The 22,028-nt window shown below is 24.8% G+C and overlaps 1 protein-coding gene and 1 long non-coding RNA gene across 5 annotated transcripts in view; one reads left to right on the forward strand and one right to left on the reverse strand.

Moving 5' to 3' along the window:
• Positions 1-22,028, forward strand: part of LOC126908626 (tyramine receptor 1-like) — a 52,679-nt gene that overhangs the window by 26,158 nt on the left and 4,493 nt on the right. The window contains exons 2-3 of one of the 4 annotated variants that reach the window (XR_007704805.1): positions 4,069-4,134; positions 16,721-16,841. The exons of 1 other annotated variant lie outside the window; for it this stretch is intronic. The gene's annotated coding sequence lies outside the window, so the exon portion shown is untranslated. Of the gene's footprint in view, positions 1-4,068; positions 4,135-4,812; positions 5,471-16,720; positions 16,842-22,028 lie in introns of those variants that run through there. 2 more of the 4 variants (XR_007704806.1, XM_050690868.1) reach the window with 2 other exon arrangements.
• On the reverse strand, positions 573-20,315 carry LOC126908658 (uncharacterized). Its single transcript, XR_007704812.1, has 3 exons — positions 20,140-20,315; positions 7,675-7,788; positions 573-758 (listed from the first exon to the last, which is right to left on the reverse strand). It is a non-coding gene; the product is annotated as an uncharacterized LOC126908658 (long non-coding RNA).

The raw sequence follows: 22,028 nt of genomic DNA on the forward strand, positions 1-22,028 counted from the left end.
AATAATGTATAAGTGTAAAATTAAGAAGATGTAAACCATAGTAATTTAATGTAATTACATTTAACATAAGATTGTATTTAATGTTAAATGTTCAAGAGTTAAGGTTATCACACAATTTAAAAATGTAATTATTACCATCAGAAACATTTCTTACATCTCATTTTGTAGTTAATTGAATAGAGAACCGTCAATGTTAAATTGCAATTTATTTAATTTATATAAAGAAAATTACTAAAAATGTAATTAATGACATTTTCAACAACATCATAAATAATTCAATAATTTTTCACTGACGTAAAAACTTTGATAATGAAATATGTTTTATAAATTAAATAAATATACTACCAACACAATTTATTAATAAAACTAAATAATAATTTAATATAATAATAATCAATTTAATAATAAATAATAAATTCACATAATATTTACTACATTAAATAAAATTATAGATGCATAACAAACTCCATTTTTTTTCCTTTATATTCTACAACATGAAATCATTTAAAAAAAGTCCTGTGTAATCTATTACATTATTAAATAATAAAGTTAATCATAAAAATGAGCGGTGACATTATAGAATAATTTATAACAACAAAATGTTGTTATTGCACAACGTTTTTATTCATTTAAGAACATTCTTAGTTTAAATTTGTTTTTAAGAATCATTAATTAATTATATATTGATTCATTGCTAATCAGAAAAATTACGAATTGGCTAATTTCTTCACAAACGCTCTTTAATGTTCATTCAATCGCTGAAATGTTTATAAATTAATTAGTAGTTTATACACACATATTTGAGCCAATCAAAAATATGTTAAGCTTATTAGTTTACAAATATAACATGCACACATATATTTATACACACAGTGATTAATTTATTTGAATTATATAATTAATCAAAAAATAAAAATAATATTGATAATTCTTTTTTTTCCTTTAGTTTTGAGTGATTTTCTCATTTTATCAATCATGAAGCATTCTTTATGTTCGTTTCTATACCTTATACGGATACCAACTTAATTTATTAATGGCAACATGTATAGTTAACTGGCTTACTCATTTGATAATGTTTTAATTAATAAAATGACATTTTTATGCCTCGACCTATGCATATTAATACATAGAGTGAGTATATAGCACATATAGAGTATGCGTTAGAAATATAAAATATGAACTGCATCAATTCACATAACATACCAATACTATGCATANTTACTCATTTGATAATGTTTTAATTAATAAAATGACATTTTTATGCCTCGACCTATGCATATGAATACATAGAGTGAGTATATAGCACAGATAGAGTATGCGTTAGAAATATAAAACAATATGAACTTCATCAACCCACATAACATACCAATACTATGCATATGCTTCTAACTCAGTAACAATGTGTACTTGACCTTGTTATTAACAAATTAAATTTCATTTTTAAGAAAAGGGCTAAAGAATTATTATTTTGTAATTTTAAAAAAAGAAATACATATATTATTATTACTTTTTTTATTGGTGATAAATAATAAAAAATATGCTTTAAAGATAGTCTAAATAGGCAATAATTTTTTTTTAAAAATGTCCAAAAAAATTATTATTGGTTCAAAAGTTGTAAGATTTATCAGTTAGATCTGATTCACCTTATGTATAGAGCGTCTTAACAGGTTTTGGCATAATAATAGCTATTAATAGCTTATTAGTTCCTTAATAGCTTTAGATACAGCAAATATTTTTCGTTACTTTTTTTAATAAACAATGTATTTAGAAGTAAAATTAAAACTGTATAAAAAATATTATTAATTTAATAAAAATTAAAAAAATATTAAACTCAAAAGCCACAAAAAATTAATGAAAAGTTGCGGATACGTATTTCAGAAACAATGTTACCATTATCAACGCTATATAATGTATTTAGAAATTTCATAATTGAAAAATAAAGTTTAAGACTAATATTTTTAAAAGATTAAAATGATTAATAAAATAATTATAAAAAAAAAGACAGTATAATAAAATCAGGTACATTTATAATGTAGTAGGTCTACATTCAATTACATGTGTAGCACTAAATTAAAAAAGTTAAAAACTTGAATTTTCCATAATTAGTAGCCATAACTAAGTAAAAATAATAATAATTTTTTTATATGTTTTTATTTTATAGGAAAAAAAATGTAAAGCCATTTTATTTTGCCTAAAATAGTAGCTAAAATCAAACCTTTAAAATTTGAATAGCCATAAATACAAACGGGTACACGTGTGTCCTTGAAACTTAAAATTATTTCTAAGGAACATATCAAAATCAATATTTCACATTGGTTTTATTTTTTTGCATATATCAAAATTAGAATTTTGTCCAACCAGAATTGAGTTTTAAACTTGTGAGCCGACGCAATATTATTGCCAAACAATACATTCACAAACAATGATAATGAACATTAACACATTTGTTGAACAAACACTTTCCTGGCTCTGAAATTTATAACAGAGAACATCTACATGAAGTACAAGGCAGCTGTGTGGTCCATGTAGTCTTGAACCAAGATTCAAGTTTAATATGGATAAAGAACAAGTTTTTTTAAAGAATAACTTGTTGTTCTTTAAAAAGAATATGTCAAAACAATTTTTTTTACAATTTATTAACAATTTTTTTATGTATACAATGTAATGATGAAAAATTAGTTAATTTTACACTTCAGGTAAATCATTTTTTTTATAAGTAATGTGTAGTAATAATTAAGTAAAAATTATTGTTTCATTACTTTTATCGATTTTATTTTTCTTGTTAAATAAAAACTAAACTGTTTTACTGGTTTAGTTTGACGAGCTTTTTAGAAAATTCTATTGGACTAAATAAATGAGTGTACAAAGAAATAATAATTCATTGTAATTTTTTGAAAATAACATAAAACAATACTTTTTAGGAAAAAATATTTCTCGGGCACACAAAATGTACAATTTCGTAGGACTTTTTTACTGAATTCTATGGTTTTAATTTGATTGTTAAATTTAACCTTTCCAACTTATAACTATACAGGTTTGCCCTATTGTTGCTTTTAATTTCAATGAAGAAGTGTGTATTTTCAAACTTTAAAAGTTTTCCCTTAAAATTTTATAATGAAATGTTGATTTCTTTTACAATTGTTGTTGATTTTCTACTCAATCATGAAACCTTATTGTCTTTTATAAGTTTATATAGCCATTTTAGAGCAAATGATACTACATGTTAAATAATCGTAAAAACTGAGTGAATGAGTGTACATTTGTTTAGGATAAACAATAAAATAATTAAATACGAATTAATTTAGTTATTTTTGAAGGTACACCATACTTTTTTATTTTAATTTATAAAAGCCATTTTATATCGATATACCCAAATAACTTTATAGGTAAAATTATAAAAATAGCCGTCCATTATTTGGAATTGCCAAAGCTTTTAGTTTTGTAATAAAATGTGGTTATCATTCTTACACAATTTAATGACATCATTAATTTTAACAACATTATCTATAAATGAAAGTGCATATTACATACGTTTAAAGCATCCTTTTAATGTCAATGATAACATCGTAGATTTTTGTATCGCAATATTTATGATAACATTTTCACATATATATTAACTATAAAGTATTTACATATTAAAAGGTAAATTATTGTCTCAAGTTTAATAAATAATCAGATAAGGATAAATTAAAGACATATTTTATCCAAGTGTCTATATCGACTCAAAAGTATTAAAAATCCCTTTGATTAAAAGAAATTTACGGCACTCAATTTTAACAAATACAGCAATCATTGTTAAAAAATCAATACCTACATTATTATATAATACCATAAGGCATAATTCACTACATATTAATTTTTCTCAAGATCTCAAAACTATTTTATGTTTGTAATAAAAGAACTGTTAAAGTTGGTTGAGTGGGAAAATTTTACTAAAAATGTTTATTAAAATAGATTTTTGTTATATAATAATAATAATCAAGAAAAAAATCCTATTTATAACTGGTGAAATTTATCTAAAACTATAAAAACTGCTTTATTATTTACAAGAGATAAATGATGTTTCAGGAAGTGATGGCACTGCTGTTTCTATTTAAAACGAATGGACCGGCAAACCCGATAACACAGTGAACAGTGAGTGGTATCTTATACTTATACTTAATACACAAGAACCACATGTCAAGTATTAATTCTCTTTTAGCGATAATATTTTAAATTTTGATCTAAATACAGTAATTAAAAGAACAGATTAATTAAGGTCCACAGATTTCCCCAGACTTTCAGATTACTTATTACAAAGATATTATCAACAATAAAAAAAATACAACAACAAATTGCAAATATTAAAAAAAATTTCAATATCTTCATGTTATAATTTTTAAATAACTAATATACTAAAAAAAACAATTTCTGTAATCTCAGAAAGTTATTCTTGTATATCATATCAACTGATATTGTGGTACTGAATTTACGACTGTTTTTAATTTAAAGAAACTACAAAATTAACGACTTTATAACGTGTTTCGACCGATATTTAAATTATTAATAATACATTGATGTAAAGTTTTACCATTAACTTTTATAATACATAACTGTTGATCTGTCTTAATAAAAATTAAAAATTAAATAGCTTCTGGGAATTTTAATGAATTCTGAAAATAAATCAATATTTTAAATGAAACAATTTCACAGGTGAACGTAAAGAAGAAAGTTTAATTACTACCTCATTTTTCTTTTAAGGTTCAGTTATGATAATTCTATTTTTCTCACTTTTAAAAATAAAATAAATTAACTCTATAATATTTTTTTTAGAATTATATGTAACGATATTGTATGAAAATTACTGCTTTCCGTAGAAAGTATGGAAAATCCTACACAACACAACGGAATGGAATCCTAGTACCTCCACATCAAAGTGGGGTTTTTGTAAAATAACACTTTGCATTATTACATTGTGCTAATATAAACTATTAAATAGTGCGCAGATATAGTTAGCACAAAAACAATATATTTTCTGCAACAAATACACATTTTATACACACTTACGTTACTGAATAAATAGTCATACCTTGCGATAACTCATAAATTCTGACTTATTTTGTTTATCAATAATGCAGAAGTACTTAAATATAATAATAAAAGGTAGAGAAAATGATAAAGTTCTCTATGAATTCAACTAATAACACTTATTTGTTCAAGTATCGATAAAATATTGACTGCCATAAAATAAAAAGTAAAAAAAAAATTCTCGCCATCAGATAAAAATGAGGTAATATAAAGTAATGTAAAAATATCAAGTATATAATAAATTCAAGCAATGAAAAGTGTGTGAAGAGGGTTAAAAATAAAAGTTTGGTCACAACATTGTTGGAGAATTGTTATTAACAAACATTGTTTAATATTAGTTTTAACAAATTTTCTTTACCTTTTAAGGTAAGTTAAACTATTAGAAGGTAAAATTATATTTTTCCCTACCTCTCCAAAAATTATTCTAAAACACATTATGCATTTTGTTTTGAGCCTACTTTTAAAAGGTTCTCTTTCAAAATTATTTTTCTGGTAGTGTTTTTATAAGACTTGAATATAAATGTTTATTTTGTTACTTGGAATTTCTCAAGTTTAAAAAAACATTTCAATTATAGACTAGAATACTATAATATAAACATTTTATTTTAAATCATTGTGATTACAATTGTATATATAAATATAGTAAAATATTTTTATGTACAAAAGTTATTAAAGTAAAAGTAAACGTTACTTGTTTTAAAAAAATAAATTATTTATTACTTTGTCAAGAGTATTTAAAATACAACTTATTCAATTTCATTGGTACTTACAATAATCAATACAATAGCGCTCACGTGAAATTTATGTACATTTTTGCATTATAATTATTGAAGAATTAATTTTTATTGAGTTCATGAAAAATTTACTTTTAAATAGTAATATTAAGACAACTTTAAATTATATCTGTACTATATTTATATAAACAATGATTTGAAAAGTTTAATTATTTTTTTCTATGATTTATAAATAAGCATGTATTTTATTAAATCAACAGTAAAATAATGGATATGATATGATTGATGCCATCAGCAATACATTAACTTTTATCCTGTGACCTCATAAACCGGCATAATGTACCCGATAACTATCAAGACTGTATAGAATTCAGTAGGTAATTAGAAAAATCCTTTGCTGAGCTGTAACGGTATAATTTGTCACAGTACAGTCTACAACCTACAAATGAATTTGCTGTTTCTTCTTTACTGGTACTTTAGTATAAGTACCCACACGAATTAGAGTCATCAATTATAATGTCAAAATTGGAATACAACTTTATAAGCCTGATCAATAGATTGTAACGTACGATATCAATTTATTAAAAACAGTACACGCAGTGGTAGACTTAAAACATATCATTTAAAGTCTTATTAATCCAAGATAGAATGAAATCCACCTGAACATTAAATTCTGAAATGGAATTCATATATAATTAAAAAATGAGTAAAAATATAGTTAAAATTTTAACAAATACTACTCAATACGAAATACTACTCTTAATAACTACTTGTTACATTTTACTTTGAGAATGCATTTGTTCTAAATCTTTTAAAATAAATTTTTAATTTATGGAGTCAAGAACTCTTTGATTTAAAATTTAACATTGAAAATCTTTATCAAAAAATATGAAGTTAAAGACAAAGTGAAATTATAAAAATTTTCGAGGAACCGGAGAGCTTATATTATTATTGCTCAATCGATAATTTAATTTGATTCTTTTCAAAATATATTGTTCATTATCTTTAAATCTGATATAAAAATATAATGTACATTATAACACGACAAAAACTAATATAATATTTTATACTTTAACAAAATGACGCTTTTTGTGATGTTATATAATCAGATATAATGTAAACTTACTGTATGAATTACTATAAATTAAATATTGTGATATGTGAACCACTTAAAAACTACTCAGAACAATCACAATGAGCACTCTAAACAAGGCCGGCGCTAAAAGTCAAAGGGCCTGATATGGGGACTTTACGCACACCCCTAGCAACGGTTTTGTTCTAAAATAATCGCATTTATTGCTGAACTAAAATGGATATATTAGCATAAATAAATAAATATTATTTGTTCTTAAAAATTTTTTAATAATTTTTCAATTAAGTCAAACTATAAAATTAAGTTGATCCTTTAAAATTAACATAACAATATACACTGCCGCTCACATATTTTTCAAGAACTTAGGTAAAAAACAATATTATCGTTTACGCGTAGTGTGTACAATTAGTGTTATAAAAATATAATATTGAAGACATTTTTGAGAAATTTTGGAAAAGTTGGAAATTTTTATTGAAGAGTTTTATTTTACTATTTTATTTTGTTTATCATCTCTACATTTAATTTTACATAACTGAGTATTACCAGTAATTTTCTTAATCAGGTCATTATCTAATAAATAAGCTATTTAATCATATTTGTTGTCATATAAAAAATTAGTTGGAATCCTTATAAGATATAAGGGATGAACATAAAAAATACTCCATGATTGATACATTGGGAATATATTGATATGAACTATTGTTAATTTTTCATGATTTTTACATATTTAGTAGATTGTTTACTTAAGTAATAAAAAGTCGCAAAAAATATCTACAATACCTCTGAACGTTTCAGTTGTGAATCCTGAAATCTTATAGTATCACACTGTTAGAAGTCTTATCAGTCGCACATGTGTACATCTTCGACATAGAAACGGATCTACTGTCACTTCACCTAAACCAATTATGTTCTTTCATTAGTCATTGTCACTTGCTTATAAGTTACTTAGGATTATAACTGAGTTGTTTTTCTAACTATTATTTATTTATTTTTGAATTGAAAGACAAAAACAAAGAGATACTTAATTTCGCTAGAGAGAAAGGACTCTTTGGATATATATACATGCGGCCTAGTAGGACGTCCTATAGTCTTAAATTTTCAACAATAGCAACAACACTTCGGTAGAAACACTTATGTGAATTTATTTAATTCAGTAGGAGGTACGCATAGTGGACTTATAGGTCTGAGTGCATAGGCAGTTCTTGCTAACTTATACAACAACTAAAATTAAAACAATAATAGAGGACAAAATAAAATATCTATCATTAATAAAATATAGTCGATAATGATCCTGACTTCTTGAAAAACATTGTTTAATTAATAAATAAAAATGAAATGTATTTTAGTTTATTTACAATAAATGTCCAAAAATTAAAACACTGAATATTTACACTAATGTCACATAATTACACTTTTTGTACAAACGACTGAAAGACTTATTAGTCTTAAGGTTATTCTTGATGATTATTATTGTTTGTTGTGGACCGAGGGATTTAGTTTGTTTATACACAAACGCTAATGTTTCTAGGATTGCCTAGTTTATGCTCCCGATGTACTTAAAATTCCAGAACAGTCACTCACGTGTGTACTGTTTCATATTGCCCATCTGTTATGAAGATAGTTGAATATTCTGCATAAGAACACTATAAGTCCTATTGGCTAATATTTAAATTAACTTTTTTTATTTTTAATATTGATATATTTTAATATTAAAACATAAAGAAAATTAATAATGGAATGAAGTCTATATTTTTTTATTAATAATATTTATTATAGATAATATTAATGATTAAAAAGGATTAATTTGTTTACTTTGTTTTTAAATATTATAATATATTTTAATAATGGTTAATTATTAATTTCATAAACACCACATAAAATAATTTATAAGGATTATTTTTTGTTTACTTTTATCACTGTTAGTAATTATAAAATTATAATCACCGTTGAAAGTAAATTTAAGTTTTCATAATAATAATTTTATCGAAACAAAATCTATGTTATCTTTATTTAAATCACGGTTAATGATTATCATAAACATCATTGAAACTAGTTTATAAGTTTACTTTAATTATGGTTGATAATAATTATAATTATTTATATTATAAGCACCGCCAAATGTATTTGGTAAAACTAATCTTTGTGTAAATGAAACACATTAATAAATATGCATTGTAGGCACCGTTAGAATTACATATACACTAATGTAAACTAATTAAAATTCTCAATCTACAAATTTTCAATTTTAAAATACATTTTTTTATTGTTTTTACTTTTCTGTGTACGTTAAAAAATTAAAAATAAGTAATTTAGTAGTTTTAAGGTTATTGTTACAAAATCTCAGTGCTGACTAATGTAAATATGAACAATAAAATAAAAATAACAAATGGAGTAAGGAACAACAGCCGACTGACGTGAAGACGCAAGCGCCGATGGTTGCGAAGTAAAGAACCAGTTGATCGTTCGTACGGAAAACACTGAGGAGAAAAAAATGCAGCAGATAATATAAACAATAAATGATTTGAGATAAATTTATTGTGTTTGTTTTGCTTTAATATAGTAAATAAAAATTTTATTTTGTTTGAGTTTTTTTAAGACACTATTTTTTTTTAAGAAGATTTCTACCTTTTTAGTTTTTTATTGACACGGTGCCCCGCGTCCCGCGCCAACTTTATCAGCCGTTACCATCAGGTAATGCTACTAACGGGTTTTTGATAGTTTAACTGACCAATACCGCGCGCCATACGCCATGGTGCAAAGTTCAGCACGGTCTTCTATGACCCGTCGCAAATGATAAGTCTCCGTCCCGTCGTCAAACTGATAACGTCGAGGACATACGCCACCGGCTCCGAACGTGTTGCACGGCCGGACTCTACGAACCGCACCCGTCGCTGCTAACTTTTTGACGTTTGACGTGCCGGACACCGCGTCGCCACGGCATAGAAGTACCGCGAAGATTATCATTAATTGTGTTAGGTTTTTTTTTTAAATAATCTGTTGTTTTTCAAGAATAAAAAACGGCCCTCGGGTTCTACCGTCAGTGTTTCAAATATTGAAGAAAAAAATATAATTAAATAATTTAAAATGTAGCTTTTCAATAATGAATTAATGTTAGACAACGTTCAAAGCAAAAGAAAAAACAAGTTTCCTTTTAACAATTCAGTGTTATAATGTTGGACAGAGTTTTTCTACAATATGATATCAAAAATACTGAAAGGCGAAATAACGATTTTTTACAAACATATTTCACAATACAATACTACATTCGTTTGAAAATCCATAGTGTAGTATTTATCAATGGTTGAAATAAACTAAATATTTTTCTAAGAAAATCAACTTTGTTCAATTAAATGATACTTTCATAATCTTCTGTTACGCTCTTTACTTTTCCTGTTTTATCGATCGTACTATTTTATACGCAAATAAATATAACCATTTAGTTTTAGGCTTCCTATAAAAAAAGCTTAATTTTTTTCTATCATATTTTATTATTGTAACTTCTTGTCATGTTAATAATCCTTGTAATTCATAAAAATGAACAAAAAAATGTTTATAAAACATAAAACGCTGTTTCGTTTCCTTTAACAATAGGTAATTTTAAATTTCAAGCTTGGCATTTTGTAGTTATAATTAAATATAATTACTAAGGAAATGGAATAATTATTAACGCATAAAATATTTTAAAATAGTTTATGTTAAACTAATATTTAATTGAATTATATTTGATTATTGTATATTATTTTACAAAAGAATAAAACCATCTGTAAGATTAATATAAATGTTTATCTGTCTATCTGTCATAAGTTCTTACGTTTGTTCATCCAATTATGCTGAAACATTTACATCTTCAGAAAGTTGTGGATAAAAAATTTGACCTTAATGTTCTCGTAAAAAACGTAGGAAAAAAGAGTTCATTTTATATACATACATAATATTAAATTAATCTTGTAGTATCTATGAGTAGACTAATGTCATGATTTGAAAAATATAGATTTATTTTTTATGTGGGTATGAAATAATTGTTGACATAATTATATAATTTATCAAATTATATGAGTACTGGAGTTAGTAGAAATGAAAACGTTTATACTTCATTAATATCTCTACTATTTACATTTATTACAATATTATAACTAAGTTTTTTGATACCTTTTAGTATAAATACTTTAACTTTTTAATATAGTTTATTAAACATTCTGAGGATTCGTATTAAGCTTTATAGTTTAAAAGTAGGTAAGTGTGGGCAATGGTATCCAACATTATGTTTTTATATACCATTGCCTTTACTTTTAGGAATGTTTGTCTGTCTAATAAATTATCATCATTTTCATTAATAATGCTCTTCGGGCGTAATATTTTTTATTCCTAAAATATATTAAGGCGTCTATATACCGACCGTTTTTTAGTCAAAAACCATCCGTTTTCGTTCAATCAGTACGACGAAACTACTAATGCAATAAGAATTCTGTAAATAGATTTGAATTCAGTATCATGTTATTTAAGTATCGATCAAGCCACTTTTTTGTAATTATGATTTATTTATGCACTGAAAAATGTAGCCTGACCGATACTTAAGTAACATGTTGCTAAATTCAGATCTGTTTTCAGAATTGTTATCGCATCAGTAGTTTTCATCGTAATGATGGAACAAAAACGGGTAGTTTTGTATGTCCAGACTAATGGGTTTCAAACTGTGGCTGTTATGTGTGAGATGCTTGTGCGCGTTATCCACATTAGCTATTTCCAATAGAATTTTGTAGGGTAATACCGATTTCCTAAAAATAGTCACAAATTAAAATACACTTGATATTACACTTGCATAAATGTATATATATATATATATATGATTTTTGATTATTTGCTTTTATCTAATGAACGAGAAAGCTATCATTACATTAATTGCATTAAATTGTATAGTACGAAACAAATTTCATTATTATTTTTCAATATTTAAAATGTCGCTAAAGAAATGGGAATCGTAAAACATTACCGTTGTAAATAAAAATTAATAGAGGAAATGTATCAACATTGAATTAGTGGCATCAAAAAAAAATATATATTTGGTGAGATACGTATATAAAAATAATTTTCTTTGGATTGGAAAAGTGTGTAAACCTCCTTTAAATGCCACCGCATGCCCACAAAATTTCTGTCATTAATATTGTAAATTATTGAACATTTTTCACGATTAAATAATTTGTTCATTTGTATATAGTTTCGTTGACAAGTTCAATATGTATCGCTTTCGTCGCGAATAATAAAAGTATATCCTCTCCCAAGCAGAAATACTTTTCAAGTATACGGTTGAAGTATTGACAACTGACCATTGGCCAAACCGTATTAGCGTATTACTGGCCGGCGTTTTTTCTCAGCATCGGTAGTCAAGTACTTGGCTGTCATTGCTGGCAGAGTAATACTAATTTTACAAAAGCTCCAGTACTGATCTGCCAATGAAAAAAAACGTTGACGTATGAGACATATGTCAGTAATGGTTCAGTACTGCAAGTATTGGTGCACCGTTGTACCTGTTATTCATTTTGACTGAAGAATATTTTATTCTCAGACTAATTATTTTTATTTAACTTCCCAATTAATTTACACACTGAATAAATGAAATTAAATTTGTTGTTACTTCAAAACAATCGCAATGGTATTTTTAGATGAAAATAATATAAGACATTTGAACTATAGGAATTTATAGATTAATTAATTTAAATTGAAAATAGTATATTTATTAAAGTAAAAAAAAATACTTAAATAAAAATGAAATATAGAATATTCTGAATTCTCAAGTCCCGAAGTGATCTTCAGTACTTTACACCAACTTTAAACCCGATTTGGTTTAATAACACTTTTTTAAATTAAAATCAAAATATAAAGAATGGGTCGGGTGTTTTTGCATAGTATTTAAATAAAGAAATAAACAGACAATTTACTAAATTTTGATTTATGAGATGACTCTCTTGCATATAAATTAAGTAATTGAATTTATTAACACATTAACAAAAAAAAAAAAAAAATATAACTAGCCATTAGCCTCTTGGAGCGCTGTTTGAAGTTAAAAGTCTATTGTTATGTATCGAATAAATACTCTTCGGGATTGTTGGTCATCAGGCTTCGTTGATCTAAACTACTATTGGTCCACTCTCATAATAGTATTTGAGAATGACATCTGTCACAATTACTTAGTAAATGGTGGCGAACACTTAAGATCCGAGTACATACGTCTTTAAATATTTATATAATTAAAGATTTTCCGCTTAAACAAGCCGAAAAAACTTACTAAAAATGCGCCAGTTCCACTGGCAAGAATCAGCTGGCTCTACAATACGAGACTACTGAAATTTCACACTTGGTTAGTTCGATTTTAATATTTTTTTTTACTTGACTATTTTAGAACCATTTGAAGTATACTATTGTTTTGCTTTAAAAAATATTTATGAAATTAATACTATCTAATTATTTGGAAATGTAAAAAGTAAAACCTTTTATAAATATTAAAATGACTACATGAATAAAACTCAAAAATAAAATAACAATTATATTTTTCATAACATAACGATGAATATTAAATAGTCAGTTATTTACTGAATAAATATTGTTAGGGGCTTGTTTAATACTTGAGGATCTTGATCAAAACCAAGAATGGGAGGCTAGCCGACGTCTGTCCAAATATTGTCACTATCTCCTTAAATGAGTTTTAATTATATAATAAAGTTATACAATAAAACTTAATACAGGGTGATTTTTTTATCATAACCCACTCAATTACTTGCAGAATAATAATAATTTAAACATTTTTTTTTTTTATTATTTTTAGTTACACATTATTCTTGAATTTTTAACTATGTAATACTTTTTAAGTTAATCCCTTATGCCTTGGAGGGGGGTCAACTTTGTTTTTTTAAATGGTAACACATATTTTTAATTTAATAAAATGTTTGAGTTTTTAATTTAATAGTAAATGGCATTTGAATTTTTAATATAACTTAATTCGTTTATTAGATATAATCATTTAAAGTTTCAAATTTTTGAATTAATATACAGGTATAATACACAAGGGATTACAAATACAGGTAGCTAATTGGTTTTTTATAACATCGATATTAGCAGGTACACAGCATTGTTATTATCAATTGTAGTAAGGCACATTATTATGAGTTTATAAATACACTAACTGACAATACAGAAAGTATATCTATTGATAATCATAATTGATAATAAACAATCCGTGACTGAGACAGCAATGTCATAAAAATCCAATTAGCTACCTGTATTTACAATCCCATGTGTATTATACATGTATATTAACTCAAAATTTTGAAACTTTAAATGTTTATATCTAATAAGCTAATAAAGTTATATTAAAAATTCAAATGCCATTTACTATTAAATTAAAAACTCAAACATTTTATTAAATTAAAAATATGTGTTACCATTTAAAAAAACAAAGTTGACCCCCCTCCAAGGCATAAGGGATTAACTTAAAAAGTATTACATAGTTAAAAATTCAAGAATAATGTGTAACTAAAAATAATAATAAAAAAAAATGTTTAAATTATTATTATTCTGCAAGTAATTGAGTGGGTTATGATAAAAAAATCACCCTGTATAATTAAGTTAGACTATTGTTTTATGTCAACGACAAAGTAAAGATATGTTTTAGATGTTCAGTAAATATACGTTATATGTAATGTAAAATACGTCTGACCTGAATTATAGTACAATTGGTTAGTAGGTATATCAAAGTGAGACTGAGTTGGTTAGCTGTGGTGACAATTGGCGATAGACGAGTCGTTGAATAAAACAAGTTATGTTATTAATAATATAAATAAGACGAAAGTAAAAGCATTGAAAATTATGTCTGTAACGGCCACTCAAATACAACTGCCTTTTGTGTTAGTTCGACGTCAGTAGCCCCGGGCAGCAAACGAGTGGAATTGTCACATCAGCATTTCCCTCTATGCCAATTAATATGTATTATGAATTAAGTAAATGGAAATAAAACGTGTATAATATAAGTAGTAAGAACATAGTAATAAGTATTTTTACAATATAAACATTAGCAATGTGTTTTTAAAGAAACTATAGTCAAACCATTTATGTTCTTCTTACTTAGAAATTCAATTTAATAATTTTATATTTAACCAGATAAAAATATTTTCTAGTACTAGTTGATTCAATAACTACTTATCCTTTTTTTTTTTTTTAATTTTTAAATAATTAATTACATTTATTTGCCTCTAAATTATATCCTCAAAAATGCCATTCGAAGTGCCCTTTTTAAATCCTCCCTCATTAAAATGTTATTGAATAATATTTTATTAGTCTGTAAGGCTACAAAACTGTAGACGATTATATTTTGGCCACAACAGATAATACATTTTCGTAACTTAAATGGTAGCATGAAGAAATTAAAAACTAGGGCAACTACCAAACTAGGCGAAGCCTACACAATTTTAGAAACAAATATAAAATTAAACTATCTTTTAGAAATAATGTAAATATGAATATTTGAAGTTATGTTGTTTGATATTTTAATCATATCTAAGTTAATCTACCCGAAATAAGAAATAGTTTTAGGCGAGAAGAAGAGTGCGGACGAGAAATGACTAGTGATAAAAATAACAATATCCGCGTTCACTATAACATGTTAATAACTTTATAATTTTTAAGTTAAAATTAATATAAACTTTCAAGCTTTTATGTTGAATGCTTTCTTAAAGAGATTTAATTAAAGACTAAGGGCTTAAACTTTCCTCACCCTCCTGTATTCTTTTATTAATACTTGACTAAAATAAATACGTTATATTATTCAGTGTAATATGTAAACAATAAATAATATCTAATAATATAGCGTTTAACATTTATTACTAATTAAATGTAATTTCATACAAACTAAAACACTCAACACTCTTATTTAAAACAAATTCTAATTTAATCATAAGTGAAGGAAAATGACATCTTCTAGAGCATCATATTTAAACAGACGCGTAATCAGCAGGCTAAAAAGATATGACAGCAAATTTATACGACCTGGCGCCGGCAAATCTCACACATGTCTCTATAATTTCGCATTTACATCATACAGAATGTCGTTTAGTTTCTATTTTTTATATAACAATCACACCTCACAAAGATACACTAATTGAGGTGTAATACTTTTAAACTTTTATGTGGAGTAACAAAGTTTCATTGTTGAGAAGTAACTTTAGATACTTTTTTGAGATGTCAATTTGTGTTTTGGACATCCGTAAATGTTTTAATAGGATATCTGATTTTAATTATTAATCGTAATCGTATAGATGTAAACGTTAACGTATTGCACACAGGAATACTAATGTTATTTTCGATTGATGTATCTCTGCCGTTGCTTGGATAAGGTTGTGTTAGAGGAATGTTTTTCTTAACGGGAAATATATTTTTGAACTCTAATAAAATAGTTAGAGATTTTCTTAACAACTCGAAGTAATGATTTTTATTTCAAAAACAATTCCATTAGCATTTTAATATAACTGGCACTATTTTTAATTAAAATTTGTCAGGATCTTTTAAAGGCTAAAAACTTTTAGACTATGATAATAATTATTATAGTCAATTATAATTTACATTATCTTATGCGGAATTCCATATGAATATTATTTTTATACGTACATGTATAATGTTTAGATGTCGATAGTATTATTTTATTGATATTTAAGCTAAAAAATAAGATGAACAAAAAGTAGTTTGATGTTTGAATACGCCTTATTACTTAACCATTACACAATGATTGCCAAAGAAAACCACAACAGGTGCATATTTTATGAATCGATCAATATTTCAGAATGTAATAGGAAGTTTGGCAGTTCAACGGGTTGACGGTGGCCTGTTAATGACAACGACAATGATAGTGCACATTTCTCCCACTGTTATCAGAAAATCGATCTACTAATGGACCGAAGAGAAAGACGAATTGGCAATGATTCAAGGAAAAAATAAATTTGGTTTGTAGGAGCAATCTTATTCATTTTTAAGTCACATTTTCTTATGTGGTTGTTTTATGACTGATGAAGAAAATTGTTTTTCTTTTTGATAAAATGTAGTAATAATAAATATTATGACTAACAGAATTCATTCGGTCATTAAAGTAGAATTAATATTAAAACCCTATGAGACTACAAGTTGGTGATTAGCAAATTTATGAAGTCACTAATGAGCTGACTTTTAACCTTTTGCGTATTGTGAATAATTCTTGAATAAGTAATATGTTTTGTTTCTATTTTTATTAATCATTTATTATCGTACAATTTCTATAGTAAAATTTGTCTTCTCCGACATATTTACCCTTCCTGTAGTATACTCTTGGAAAAAATACCTACACCTCCAATTGATTTTAAAATATAATATATTAAGTATATAATCAGTATTTTTTATGTATCCGAGAGTACTTAAATTAAATAAAAAGGCTGCATTAAAATAACATTTAAATTATAAAAATAATCATAATTAATCTAAATTAAACTTTAAAAAATCAATTATTTTTAAGTAAAACTTTGTAGTAAACAAAGTTTTTTGTTTGATAGTAAATTAAATGAACTTGTCATTTTGTTTTGATGGGTTTATTTTTGTCGTGATTATGTTTTGCAAACTAAAATAATTTTATCAAACCATGTAGTTACAATTTTAAATTTAAAAAAAAGATTTTCGTTTTGATGAAATTGGTATTTAACAATAAATATGTCGGTATTTAATTTATAATTAAGATAAATTTATTTAAGATAAAGCATAAAAAGTTTAATTAATATAATATTAGATACCTAAGCGTATTAAATACTATTTAAACCAAAAAATAACTTAACCAAACGACCACAAAAATATTGTTCATTGTATTATGTTTTCTGTAAAATGGTAAAAATATTTTTGTACTTGAAATAAAAAAAAAGATAATTGGATCATTTTTAAGAGTATATGTGGAACAAAATACATTTTATTCTCGTACCACAGCCAAAAAACACTTGTTAACACGTGTTAATATTAAGCTTGTTAACACTTTTTTACTATTGGAATAACGTAAATAAAATAAAACAGTGTAGTTGAAAATCAATACAGTATGAGCAACTAGCATAAAGGAGACGGTTATAGATTGAAATCTTATAATGATAATAAAGTATTATAAAATTCTTTATGCGATTAAATTATGACCTCATCGAGGTTTCTTCCAAAAGTTTGATTATTCTGTCTTTTGTTATTTGACTATAATTTGAAAAAGAATTGAAGTTAAAATTTGTTAGGAGAATCCTAAAGCCTTCCATTGATGTGTTTATTAGATTACTAATACATGCAAGGTCTTACAAAAATTATCCTTACTTTTTAATGATATAGGTAGATAAACCAGTTAGTTTATACATAGAAAATTATATGATAATTATATAAAAAGTAGCTGCTTGATAACAACTTTTGGACTAGTGTTTTGTAATTTATGAGAATTTTGATACCTAGGAGGGTAGAAGAATTCGACTGAAAAACGTGTAATAATAAATAATAGTCATAGTCGAACATTAATATACACGAGCAATTAATTGAAACAAAATTGAAACATATTCATTGTTTTTTTTTAATTCAATGGACAAGTTTTTATTTCAAACCCACATTTAATATGATAGTAATACAGAAATATTCAATCTATAGTAAAATCCTCTAATTAAAAAAAAATGAATTTACAATCACCCTATTTGTTTAAATTTACCTAGCATTTAACCTAGTATTGTAAATGGATTAAATTTATCATACAGGGTGTTCATTATGTCAGTTCAGTCAATTTTTGATACACATTTCTATTTTTAACAGAAATTCCTGTCATGATTTTATGGCAGTTTAAAATTTTCATTTTACATTTTATTTTAGACTAAATATACGTTGTAATTAGTTGACCTAACTTATTTACTTATTTTCTTAACTTACTTACATGGCCGACCCCAAGTAGTTGGGATTAAGGAGAGGAAGAAGAAGAAGACGATTTTGAAAGTTAAGTCAAAATATTTAATATAGTGTGTAAATTTTGCTTTTTTCAATAATACTTAAAATAAGATGTAAAGTATCTTGATTTAAAATAAAACTACTGATACGACACTATTTGAGTACAAGCTCCGTATCAGTAATCTAAGGGATCCATAATAGGATAGTTGGTTAGACTATATCTATCTTGAGTAATGAAGGTTTCCCTTAGATATTCCCTTTATATTCCCTTAGATAAACAACCTATTTTACTAATTAAAGTATAACAAAATCAAATAATAAGGTTTATTAATAATAAAATTAAATAGTACATGACTTGTGATAAGAGAGATGTTGAGAGGGTTAATTCTGAAGCTGACGGCGTGCCATATAATATCATAAGAATTATAATTGTTTAAATAGAACGTATCTAAAAATAATAAGTTAAAATAATTTTAATTAGATGTTACGCGTTCGTACGGTAAGTATCGACTGCTTGTCGTACGTATCTTACCTAACGACATTCTGTAAGAATATTTACGTTTTAGGCGAATTTCTAGTTGTGTTTAATTAGCCTAACAAAGATATGTGCACAAAATGTGATTGTATCACTGTATTTAAAGGGTTTTTGGGTATAAAATATTTTTTCTGCACTTACTAAAGGATATAATAAATATTGATCACTTGTGGCTAATTACTCTTAAGTAAAAAATATTCTTTTGTTTTAAATTAATAATATTTTTAACATAGCCTTAATTTTGATTTACTTTAGGATTATTTTATTTAGGATTATTATTTTATAATTTTTGTATAGATTCTCAATTAAAAGTCATAATTAATTTTACATAAAGAAATTTGACAGTTTTAGAATTTGTTTTTAATTCAAAAATTATCTCGAAAATTATTTGTTCAATAGGAGTTATTTTTATCATAAAAATGTACAGATTAAAATTTTATTTATTTTTATGAATTATAGTAAATTTCTAGTTTACTACAAGAAAAACATTTATTTTTAAAAGTAAATTTAAGGGATATTTTCTAAAGTTAAATGAGAACCTATTATTATTATTTTAATATTAAATAGGAAATAGACATTTTTGACTTATTAATAACTAATTTTGTATTATTACATTTTGAATTTCTATAATTTTTAGTTATAGGATAGAGGGATGTGCAACGTGAAACATTCTTATTTGTCTCTAAACATTATCTTGTTTTCACCTTTTTTAAATATTTCAATTCTAATATTTCATCAAGAAAATACTTTACTCAGTTCTTCTCTACAAATCATAACTTCGCATCAAAGATCAGCTTAGAATCAAAAGCAAAATTTCCCAAAAAGCAAACGTAAGCGTATTCGAATCATAAAGCGTAAACTCAAGTGCTGAAATTAGATGATTGTGTAGTTTGAAATCCATCTTTTCCACTCCATATCCTTTAAAAACATCACCTATCAAAAGATATCTTTAGTTTAGTAAAATTATTCACAAGAGGTTTAATTTAATGTCTTTAATAAACACTGAGATTATATTTGTAAATATAAATATCATTGTTTGAAACTTAGTTCGACTTTATTTATTCCTAAAAGCGTAATAACAAACTCTCACTTAATATTAGTGAAGTCTAATAAACCAATTACAAAGTAATTAAAAATATTAAACTACAATTTAATTTATATATTAATAATGATATTAAAATTACCCTATAAATATATGGATAGAACATATCTATCTAACTGACAACTCTTATAATTTTTGTACAATTAAAATTTTCCTTTAATTTTTTTTAAAATACTGTTTGTATTAGACTACGTAAGAAACATATTTTTTATTATTTATTTTTTAAAATAAAAAAAATATTTTTATTTTATTTTTTTATACGGTTATGTTAAAAATAGACCATAAATCTGTATAATATACAGTTGATGTATAGTGTATTATACTATAAAAGTAAGAGTAACTTTATTATATAAACGTATAACTTGGAAATAATTCCAAAGTTTATTAAAGGAAATAGAAGACTGGGTTACTCGTAAAGTTTCCAACAAAATTACTTTTAGCATCTAGGCTTCAACATTGTTTTAATTTCTAAAACATTCAATAAAGTATTCATTGAACTGTATTAAATATGATTGTTTTGTTGGATACTCGATTTTAAATATCGATAAAACATCTATAATAGACTTCAATTTCAACAAACATTTAAGAAATTATATTAATTCAAGACTGTAGTTTTGAAATACATGTTAAAAATCAGATTAAATATTAATTCCTTAATAAATTCAGTTAGAATATTTAAACAATTAATAAAAATGTAAATGGTGTCCCATCGTGATTTACTATTTTGACTTTATAATGTAATATTAAAATTAGTGAATCACAGTGGGATACGTTATATATTAAGTTTAAGAGTCAAGTGCTAGTATGAGATTAAAGACCATTNATACGTTATATATTAAGTTTAAATTATTTTAAGAATCAAGTGCTAGTATGAGATTAAAGACCATTTTTCCACTAGCTTATTTTGTTTGTTTAGTTAGCAAATGAGATTATATCAATCCGAGAATAAGATTAGCGGTTGAAAATGCAGAAGTAATTCTAAAAGAATATAAAAGAAGTTTTTCTTGCTTAAACTAAAAACATATAAAGGATATTTTTATTGTACATTTTGAAAAAAGTTAGCCTTTTATGTGATCTCTTTAATATAAATAACAACATTTGAACTTTATATCAATATATATGTTATTTTTAGAAAAAAAATATTAATTCTCTGTATTTTAATAACTTAATATAATGAATTAAATAAATTTATAAAAAAATTAATTAAATTTATCACAATATAATTATTAAGAGTTTAATAAATAATATTGTGGGTGTATATCTTACAACACACAATTATTTAAATGGCGGTAGACTTTTATTAAACAAAATTATAACACTAAAATAGACGTATAAACACTAAAAGAAANAATGGACTGTAAAATACTACATAGTTATATTTAAAAATATTATATAATAATGCTTAATTCTATCTATCCATTTAATAAATAATTAGAATGATTTGTAGTTTATTTGATATTTATATATACCACTTTTTTTTTTGTTTTTTGCATGATTTAGGGTTATTCAAGTTATCATGTATGAATGTAAAATTATTAT

The sequence above is a fragment of the Daktulosphaira vitifoliae genome, unplaced genomic scaffold (genome assembly GCF_025091365.1).
Source record: "Daktulosphaira vitifoliae isolate Bord-2020 unplaced genomic scaffold, ASM2509136v1 Scaffold_5, whole genome shotgun sequence".
Lineage (NCBI taxonomy): Eukaryota > Metazoa > Arthropoda > Insecta > Hemiptera > Phylloxeridae > Daktulosphaira > Daktulosphaira vitifoliae.